The 9,168-nt window shown below is 40.3% G+C and overlaps 1 long non-coding RNA gene across 1 annotated transcript; it reads left to right on the top strand.

Annotated features, from left to right (window-relative positions):
• Window positions 1-3,764: 3,764 nt before the first annotated feature.
• On the top strand, window positions 3,765-6,709 carry LOC127344271 (uncharacterized). Its single transcript, XR_011756095.1, has 4 exons — window positions 3,765-4,072; window positions 4,158-4,329; window positions 5,339-5,399; window positions 6,446-6,709. It is a non-coding gene; the product is annotated as an uncharacterized lncRNA (long non-coding RNA).
• Window positions 6,710-9,168: the final 2,459 nt, after the last annotated feature.

Genomic DNA, 9,168 nt, shown 5'->3' with positions numbered 1-9,168 from the left:
ATTGGGAATTAAAATTAACAACTTTAAGAATCACCTGGGTGGATTGTTTGTGTGGTGGGCGGCTGCTCAGGGCTCCGACCCTGGAGTAACCAGTGGCAGGTGGGTGCCTGAGAGTGCGCAGTTGAATAGTGGTTGCCCTAGATCGCACCTCTGGTTTTCACCAGGGATCGTGCGGGGGTTTATTATCTGTAATGGTTCTAAGCCTGTGAGTTTCACTTGTGGATGGCCACCCAGGATTAAAGAGATTACTATGTCGTCCATGTTTTAGATAGCTTCCAGTGCAGCCTTATGGTATTATGGGCTCTGCCGGGATTAAGTAAGTTGTGAGGCCAAACTTGTTGCTAGACATGATGATGGGGCTTGCAACCCAACGGGAACGGGTCTAGCTAGTTATGGTCGAAGCCTCCTTCTGAAAGATCTTGTCTCATTTCTTCTCTTGGGAAGGGTGGGTCGTAAGGTGAAAGTGCACAACCTCTCGAGAGTTAAACCTAAGATCTTAGCCGTGTCCCCGGTTACGGACAATTTGAGCTTTCTAGGCAGGGAATGTACGGAAGAATCTCATCATCTTTTCTGAATAAGTTAAAATTTGAGTAGCAACTGTCGGATAGTACATGAGAGATGTAACCATGATACTGTTTATGACATCATTATGAGTTTTGTAAAATATTTTGTTTTGAAATAAAATGTAGGATAAAATTGGCTTTATGCAAATTTGCCTAAACTCCACTTGCCAAATATCATATAGATAGTCATGCCCAAAACTGCCACCATACAAGTGTCATTTGCCAGTACATCATTGTACTGACCTCCATTCGTGGGGCTGCATATTCAAACGTGCAGGATTTTCTGAGGAGAAGTACGTGGTAGGATCTCGAGTCTACATTCCAACATGACTGCCTGTGGCACATGAAGAAGATAAAGGCTCATTGATGACTTACCTTCTGCTGTGTATGTTCTGAATATTGTTGAGCTAGTCCATGTGACTATGCAATTTGTAAGGTTTTACTTTACCCTTTGGATCAAAGATGTAGTAATTTGATACTATTGCAATGATTACTATATTTTGTAATGTGTGTGCTATCAGTGATCCCGGGAATAGCACTATACACAGGTATCTTACCTTTATTTAAAAGGTAGGGTGCTACAAAATGGTATCAGAGCATAGTGTTGCCTGTAGGATCGAGACCCTAGGTTAGGATTGGAAATTAGGAAGACCCTAGGATGAAAATTTTGTCTAATCCTATTTTAATCAAAAGGATGTTTGCTTTATGAACCTCTTGTATTCTCATCTATTCCATCTTCAAAAAAAAATTTCCTCTCACCTTATATGACCCACTTCATGAAAACTATCAAGAAAGTAGAGATGATGACCTTGTGCCTGAAGTGCGGGACAAATGCTTCTCCTGATATTCTTCAACTCCGCAAGAAGTGTTTCATGGAAGACCAATAAAGAACTTGAAGTAAGACTTCGATGCAGACTGCACAACACATGAAGATACACCGAAGGAGTAGAACAGGAACTTGAAACATCCAAAGCAGAAATAGACCAGACCACCATTAGCTATCTTTTTGTTGAAACAACGCTAGCATTAGAAAGTATTGATCTTACCAAATTGAGGTATGACCATACTAGTTTGTTTGTGCTTGAACCATATTGCTTGATGCTTGTTAGATGTTGCTTGTAAGATGATTTGCTTTGATCTGATGTGTTTGGGTAGGAAATCTCCTTTAGGCCTTTCCATCTATTCTCATCTATACCCAACCCAGAGAATGTTTTCTCGGCAAGCCGCCATGAAGACGACATTAGCCAAACACCCTTGATGTTTCCTATCAAGATGAAGAAGCATAGAGTGGGAGACACGCAAAACTCTAGCTAGGAATCGATAGAGGTGTTTTCAAAACAATTCAATAATGGGGATTGAAACATTGATTCAATTCTCCATAGAAATTTTATCAAACTTGCGAGGTTGACCAAGTGTTAGAATGCGAGATTCAATAAATCAAATACGGAGTAATAATCTGGGTGAGGATGGATTGATCACCATTCCTACTACTCGTATTATTCGTTTTCGTAATATTGACTTTGCGAATCTAGAGAGACGTACCTACAAGTGAGACGTCGCTGATAAGCCTGAACCTTAGAGTGGATAAATATTATACCCTTGTAGTAGGCAAGTGCTGCCAAGCGTAGGACTACAACGAGATTGAAGAACCAACCACTGGTTTAGGGGTAGTGGAAGACAGTCGAAGACACCAAGAAGAAAAAGAAGAAAGATGTCATGATGTTTTCTCATCTTGATCTCCTGATTGACTCAAAGAGTGACCCATCAGTATCAAAAATTAGTTCAACCAACCATTTGGATTAGAAGCCGTACTATGAATGAACCTTTTTGACTCACCTTGGAGAGATATGTTGTTCACTATATGTGAATAAACATTCTCCTATTCGATTTTAACTCAGAAGCCCCGAACCATAGATGTTTTCAAAATATGACCTATTGTCAAGTCTTATCCTCGGATGTGCCAAGTCATATCCAAGATGAGCTTAGCCTAAACCCAAGACCTAAGACCACCTAACAAAAGTCTCTTTTAAGGGTGGTAGAAGCCGTATCCTTGGATTATGATTTTTACGCCTGGTGCTGCATGAGATGGTATTTGGAGAAGGAATCACAAGGAGTTCTCCCTGAGTATAGTCCTGTAAAAGATAAATACCCATGGGATGAGTACTCTCATAAGAATGGATACCATTGATGGATATAACCGTATATGGTTTAGTGCAACGTTTTCAAAGCCCAAGGTTAACTTTCGAAATCTCCTCGGAGATGTTTGAAAAGGAAGCAATAGTGAGCATGAACCTATTAGAAGATCTGGATCCAAAACCTTTTCTTTCTAGCCTTTCTCAAATCTCGAGGACGAGATTTCTTTTAAGGGTGGTAGTCTGTCACATCCCGAAATTTCCTAAATTTTGGAATGTAAAATAAAAATACATTTGATGCTTGATTGTTTGAAATTGATTGAAAATTTACAAAGAATTAAAACTTTTCATAGGTTATTTACAAGTTAATTCCAAAATAGTATTTTTAAAGACTTTTGATTTTAAAGTATTTTCAAAATCAAACATATCCTTGCTTTCAAAGTTTTCAAATCCTTAATGGGTTTCTATTTAAGAAAATCAAACTATTGAAAACTATATTTGGAAAATATTGCCAAAGTAGCAATTAGGCCAAGTGCATGTAATTATTATTTATTTTCACAAATGGATTTTAAATAGGTTCTTTGTTGTCCTAAAACATTATTTTGATTTTTACAAATTTTTATAAACTTATTTGGTATGCGTATGTTAAAACTATTCACACATAGTCATAATGGCATAATAGTAATAAAATAATATAAAATAAAAATTTATAAAATCTGAATCCTTTTATTGTCCTATGCTGAGCAAAATAGTTTTACAAACTCGTAGAATTTCGTTTCACTCAAATCGGAGTTACGAAACTCATTTTATAAAAGAAACAAGTAATAGAAAAAAAAAACAAACAGGCCGGCCAGCCGGACCGACCGGCCCAGCAGGCGGCCGAGCCAGGCCCACTCAGCCGACCAGCCCAGGCGGACCGAACAACCGAGTCGGTCCTATCTCTCCAGACCACGATCTGAAATTCATTTTGACAAAACTTATCTCCACTTAAATCAACTTTTCTTGAGCTACACAACTTCGATTTCAGATCCGTTTATTTCTACGCGTTCCTAACTTCGAGTCCCACCTTTTCCACCGACGTATGGCCTATATAAAACCACCACCACGTCGCAGTTTCGTTTTCCCTTTCCACCTCTCGAAATCTCTCGAAATCCTAGATCAACGAATCTTAACTCGTTGCTTTGACCCCCTAAACCACTTCAAATCGTTTCGGGCTCTACACGAAAGTTGTAGATCTCGTCGAGATCTTTCAATCCCGACCAATCTCATCTCTTTTCATCCACCATACACGGATAATTTCGCATCGCAAGGTGTCAGACCTGACAAAGGGAATCTTCAATTAGTTCGTGCTAGTTCCACGAAATCCAAATTCCTTTGGTGAGTATGTAGATCTGATCATCCTCTACAACTTTCATGTTGAAAGTTTTTCGATCTGAAGTACTAATTTGTCACTCATCTATAGATCTATTTCGAGTCAACAGGAGCCAAATCGAGTTTCAAAACTATCTCGAATCATCATGACTTCAACACGGAAGTTGTTCCTCTCGTCAAGATCTTTCCATTGCCGCGAGTCTCACCTTGTTTCGTTCACCGAGCAAGGAGAAAATCGTGTTACAAGATTCAGATCTTATAAGGTATAACTCAGATCTTGTCAAACTCATTATTCCGTTGTGAAAAGTAATTTGTGCGTTAGATAGATCTACTAATTCTATACAACTTTGATGTAGAAAGTTTTTCCATCTAAGCAAATTTTTCTGTCAACTTTATGACATCATCATGACATCAGCATAGTCAACTCAGTCTGGTCAAAGTCAAACTGCAGTCAGCGGTACGATCAGCAGTACAGTCAGCGGTACAGTCAGCAGTACAGTCAGCGGTCAACTATACAGTCAGCTTTAGTCAAACACGTTTTAAATTCGAAATTTAAATCTCAGATTTGTTGCACACGTTGAAAAATCCGTATAAAATCAACCGTAGGGCCAAATTTTACAAACTTTATAGTTTTGGAAAGCTTACAGTATGTACTACACGTTTATGCAGTAATATGGTGTAGGTACTGTGTTAGATTTCGCATTGTAATTCAAATAGAGAAATTGACTTTTTTTTGCACTATAAAAATTGTATAAAATAATCTACTGGTCCAAATTTGATGATTTTGTACTTTCTGGAATCCTCAGAACATGTACTTCAACTTGGTATAGGAGTTGTACAACTTTGATACGTGCACAAACTTGCTTTAGTAAAATCTATCCGAATCAGTAATTCGAAGATAATTCAAATTCTATAAATCGTTTTTGGATAATTCCAATTGCTCTAATCTTGTACTACTGTAACATATCCAGGGAACTCAAGTTTATATTTTTACTAAACGTAAATCTTGCGGTAGCTAATTAATAAGATTGTGTATGTTAAGTAGATACTCGATTAATGGTTTTTCTAAATCAAATTAAATGTCCAGAATACTTTATTAACATTGCACATATCAGAGAACACCTAATACAACACTTACACACTACTTATCTGGTGAAAGTAATTGGTGCATAGCATGCATGCATGTCTATGATTGTTCATATCGAATGTTTGTTTATTTTTGTTGTTGTTGTTGAATGGTGTGTTTATGTTGTGCTATATTCTATGTTATAGTTTGTACGGAGAGACACGTATTTTGATTAAGAGAAGTGAACGAGCTTCGACTACCAAAAAGGCAAGTGACACTCAATTACCTACTATTTTGTTAAGCATTAGTGTTTTATAAATTAGTATGCATGGTAGGTTTTTGTTTTCGAAAGTTATGCTATGCTTATTAATCCTAGTAGTGTGTAGCCATCCATGAACCCTTGCTAGGATTTTTAGTTGCCTAGCAATAACAAAGTGCCACTGCTGTTTTGATCTAATTTGGATTGTGAGTATTGGGAATTAAAATTAACAGCTTTAAAGAATCACCTGGGTGGATTGTTTGTGTGGTGGGCGGCTGCTCAGGGCTCCGACCCTGGAGTAACCAGTGGCAGGTGGGTGCCTGAGAGTGCACAGTTGAATAGTGGTTGCCCTAGACTGCACCTCTGGTTTTCACCAGGGGATCGTGCGGGGGTTTATTATCTGTAATGGTTCTAAGCCTGTGAGTTTCACTTGTGGATGGCCACCCAGGATTAAAGAGATTACTATGTCGTCCATGTTTTAGATAGCTTCCAGTGCAGCCTTATGGTATTATGGGCTCTGCCGGGATTAAGTAAGTTGTGAGGCCAAACTTGTTGCTAGACATGATGATGGGGCTTGCAACCCAACGGGAACGGGTCTAGCTAGTTATGGTCGAAGCCTCCTTCTGAAAGATCTTGTCTCATTTCTTCTCTTGGGAAGGGTGGGTCGTAAGGTGAAAGTGCACAACCTCTCGAGAGTTAAACCTAAGATCTTAGCCGTGTCCCCGGTTACGGACAATTTGAGCTTTCTAGGCAGGGAATGTACGGAAGAATCTCATCATCTTTTCTGAATAAGTTAAAATTTGAGTAGCAACTGTCGGATAGTACATGGGAGATGTAACCATGATACTGTTTATGACATCATTATGAGTTTTGTAAAATATTTTGTTTTGAAATAAAATGTAGGATAAAATTGGCTTTATGCAAATTTGCCTAAACTCCACTTGCCAAATATCATATAGATAGTCATGCCCAAAACTGCCACCATACAAGTGTCATTTGCCAGTACATCATTGTACTGACCTCCATTCGTGGGGCTGCATATTCAAACGTGCAGGATTTTCTGAGGAGAAGTACGTGGTAGGATCTCGAGTCTACATTCCAACATGACTGCCTGTGGCACATGAAGAAGATAAAGGCTCATTGATGACTTACCTTCTGCTGTGTATGTTCTGAATATTGTTGAGCTAGTCCATGTGACTATGCAATTTGTAAGGTTTTACTTTACCCTTTGGATCAAAGATGTAGTAATTTGATACTATTGCAATGATTACTATATTTTGTAATGTGTGTGCTATCAGTGATCCCGGGAATAGCACTATACACAGGTATCTTACCTTTATTTAAAAGGTAGGGTGCTACAACCGATCATCACGTGAGATGACGATGTAGCATCAATGGTGAACATCAACATGTTGATCATATCATCCATATGACTCGTGTTCAACCTTTCGGTTTCCGTTGTCCCGAGGGCATGTCTGTACATGCTAGGCTCGTCAAGCAAACCCAAGTATTTCCGCGTGTGCAACATGGCTTACACCCGTTGTATGTGAACGTAGAATCTATCACATCCGATCATCACGAGATGTTTCGAGACGACGAACTGTAGCAACGGTGCATACGAGGGGAGAACACTTTATTATCTTGATATTAATGTGAGGGATCATCTTATAATGCTACCGTCGTGATCTAAGCAAGATAAGATGCATAAAGGATTAACATCACATGCAATTCATAATATGTGATATGATATGGCCTTTCTTCTTGTGCTTTTGATCTCCATCGCCAAAACACACGAGCATGATCTCCATCATCACCAGCATTGCACCAAGGTCCATGGCGCCGCTTCATGGTTGTCCATCACTTATAGCTACTATAACAACTACTTGAAATAAATCTATTACATGATGAATAGACACGCATGTCTTAACAAATTTAAAGACAACCAATAGGCTCCTGCCGGTTGCCATAATACAATAATGAACATCTCATACATCAAATATAATCATCATCACATCATGGCCATATCACATCACCAAACCCTGCAAAAACAAGTTAGACGCCTCTAATTTGGTTTGCATATTTTACGTGGTTTAGGGTTTTCGAGTAAGATTCAATCTACCTACGAACATGAACCACAACGGTGATACTAGTGTTGTCAATAGAAATAGTAAATTGAATCTTAACTATGGTGAGAGAGACAAACACCCGCAAAGCCACTTATGCAATACAAGTTGCATGTCAAGCGTGGAGCAAGTCTCATGAGACGCGGTCATGTAAAGTTAGCCCGGGGCGCTTCATCCCACCATCCCGCAAGATCAAAGTACACATAACTAAAGACAACAAAAGCATCAACGCCCACAAAACCATTGTGTTCTACTCGTGCAACAGATCTATGCATAGACACGGCTCTGATACCACTAATGGGTTCGTTGTATGGAAAACAAAAAATTTCCTACCGTGAATAAGAACAAAACCAAGATCCAATCTAGGAAGAGGCAAGATCTAATCTATCAAGATCGAAGCAACGAGATGTATGTGAGACTAACCCTTGAAGATTCCAAAGCCTACGAGATTAGATCTCGTTGTTGATGTAGTCGATCATCCAGTGCTGCAATCCGGCAGCACTTCCGTACTCGGTCGTGCGTGCGGTGTCGATGAAGCCCGTCCTCTCCCCGTTCCAGCGGGCAGCGGAGGTGTTGTCGTCGTGGTGAATAGACAGATGCCATAGGATGGCTTAAGTTGGGTCCGAATGGGCGCTAGAGGATTCGGAGGAGGGTTTTTTATTAGATTGGATGAACTTCCGGATGCTTTCCTCAAGAACTTGGCCTAAGCCAGAGGTAGAAGAAGAAAGACACAAGGAAGAACTCTGCTCTAGATCTCTCTCTTCATTGATCTCAACAAATTACAGGTTTGTGCATACAAGGTTCGTCGTCTGGCTCGTACCTTTTATGCCCGCGATGGGGTGTGCCCCCTCTCCTTATATAGGGGAGAGGGTGGCTTACAGGGGAAGAAACCCTAGGAAACCCTAATGGCATCTTTGAACAGACAAACTACTTTACAAAGCTACTTTAATCATAGATGACGCCGGTATCTTCTTTAATCAGGGAGGCTGACGTCCTCCGGATGCTTTCAGCGTCACCCCCTTCTTTATCGTCACGGCTTCGTTTAAAGCTACTTTGCTTAGCTAATCTTTGTCCTCTAGCCCTTGAGAGAATCTTTGACCAGTCTCGCCGACGTGCTACAGTACACATCTTACCGGTAACCCGGTGTCTTCTTAGCTCATTCCGGTATACACCTCTTGGGGATACCGGTAAAGATTTACTTAGCCAAACATTTCACTTCGCATTCCGGAATAAACATTAAACCGGTATCTTGATGGCTCAAACCATCCGGTTTGGCATGCCTTTGGCATACCGGGGGTCATCCCCCTTTGACAGAACCAAGCAATCGCTTGTGCTTCTATCACACCTTCGCACGTATTTCTTGTGAGTTCCACCGGGTCAGGTAATCCCGGTCTGTTTCATTAGGACGCTGCAAGCATAGAGCGAGTTGTTGCGGCCTGTTTGGCCTTTTGTAAGTGCTGCTGAAGTTGCTCACAAAAGCTTCCTCAAAGTCCAGCCATCCGTTGATACTTCCCCTTGGCAAATTGTTAAGCCAAATTCTTGCCGGTCCCACTAGGAAGGACGGTATGATTCTCACGGCCCAGCGCCAGTTTCCCCCGCCACCAGCGACGTACATAGCTGTGACATAATCTGCTAGCCAATCTTCCGGCTTAGT

This window comes from Lolium perenne, chromosome 3 (genome assembly GCF_019359855.2).
Source record: "Lolium perenne isolate Kyuss_39 chromosome 3, Kyuss_2.0, whole genome shotgun sequence".
In the NCBI taxonomy this organism is placed as follows: Eukaryota; Viridiplantae; Streptophyta; class Magnoliopsida; order Poales; family Poaceae; genus Lolium; species Lolium perenne.
This window is presented reverse-complemented; position numbering and strand designations above follow the sequence as displayed.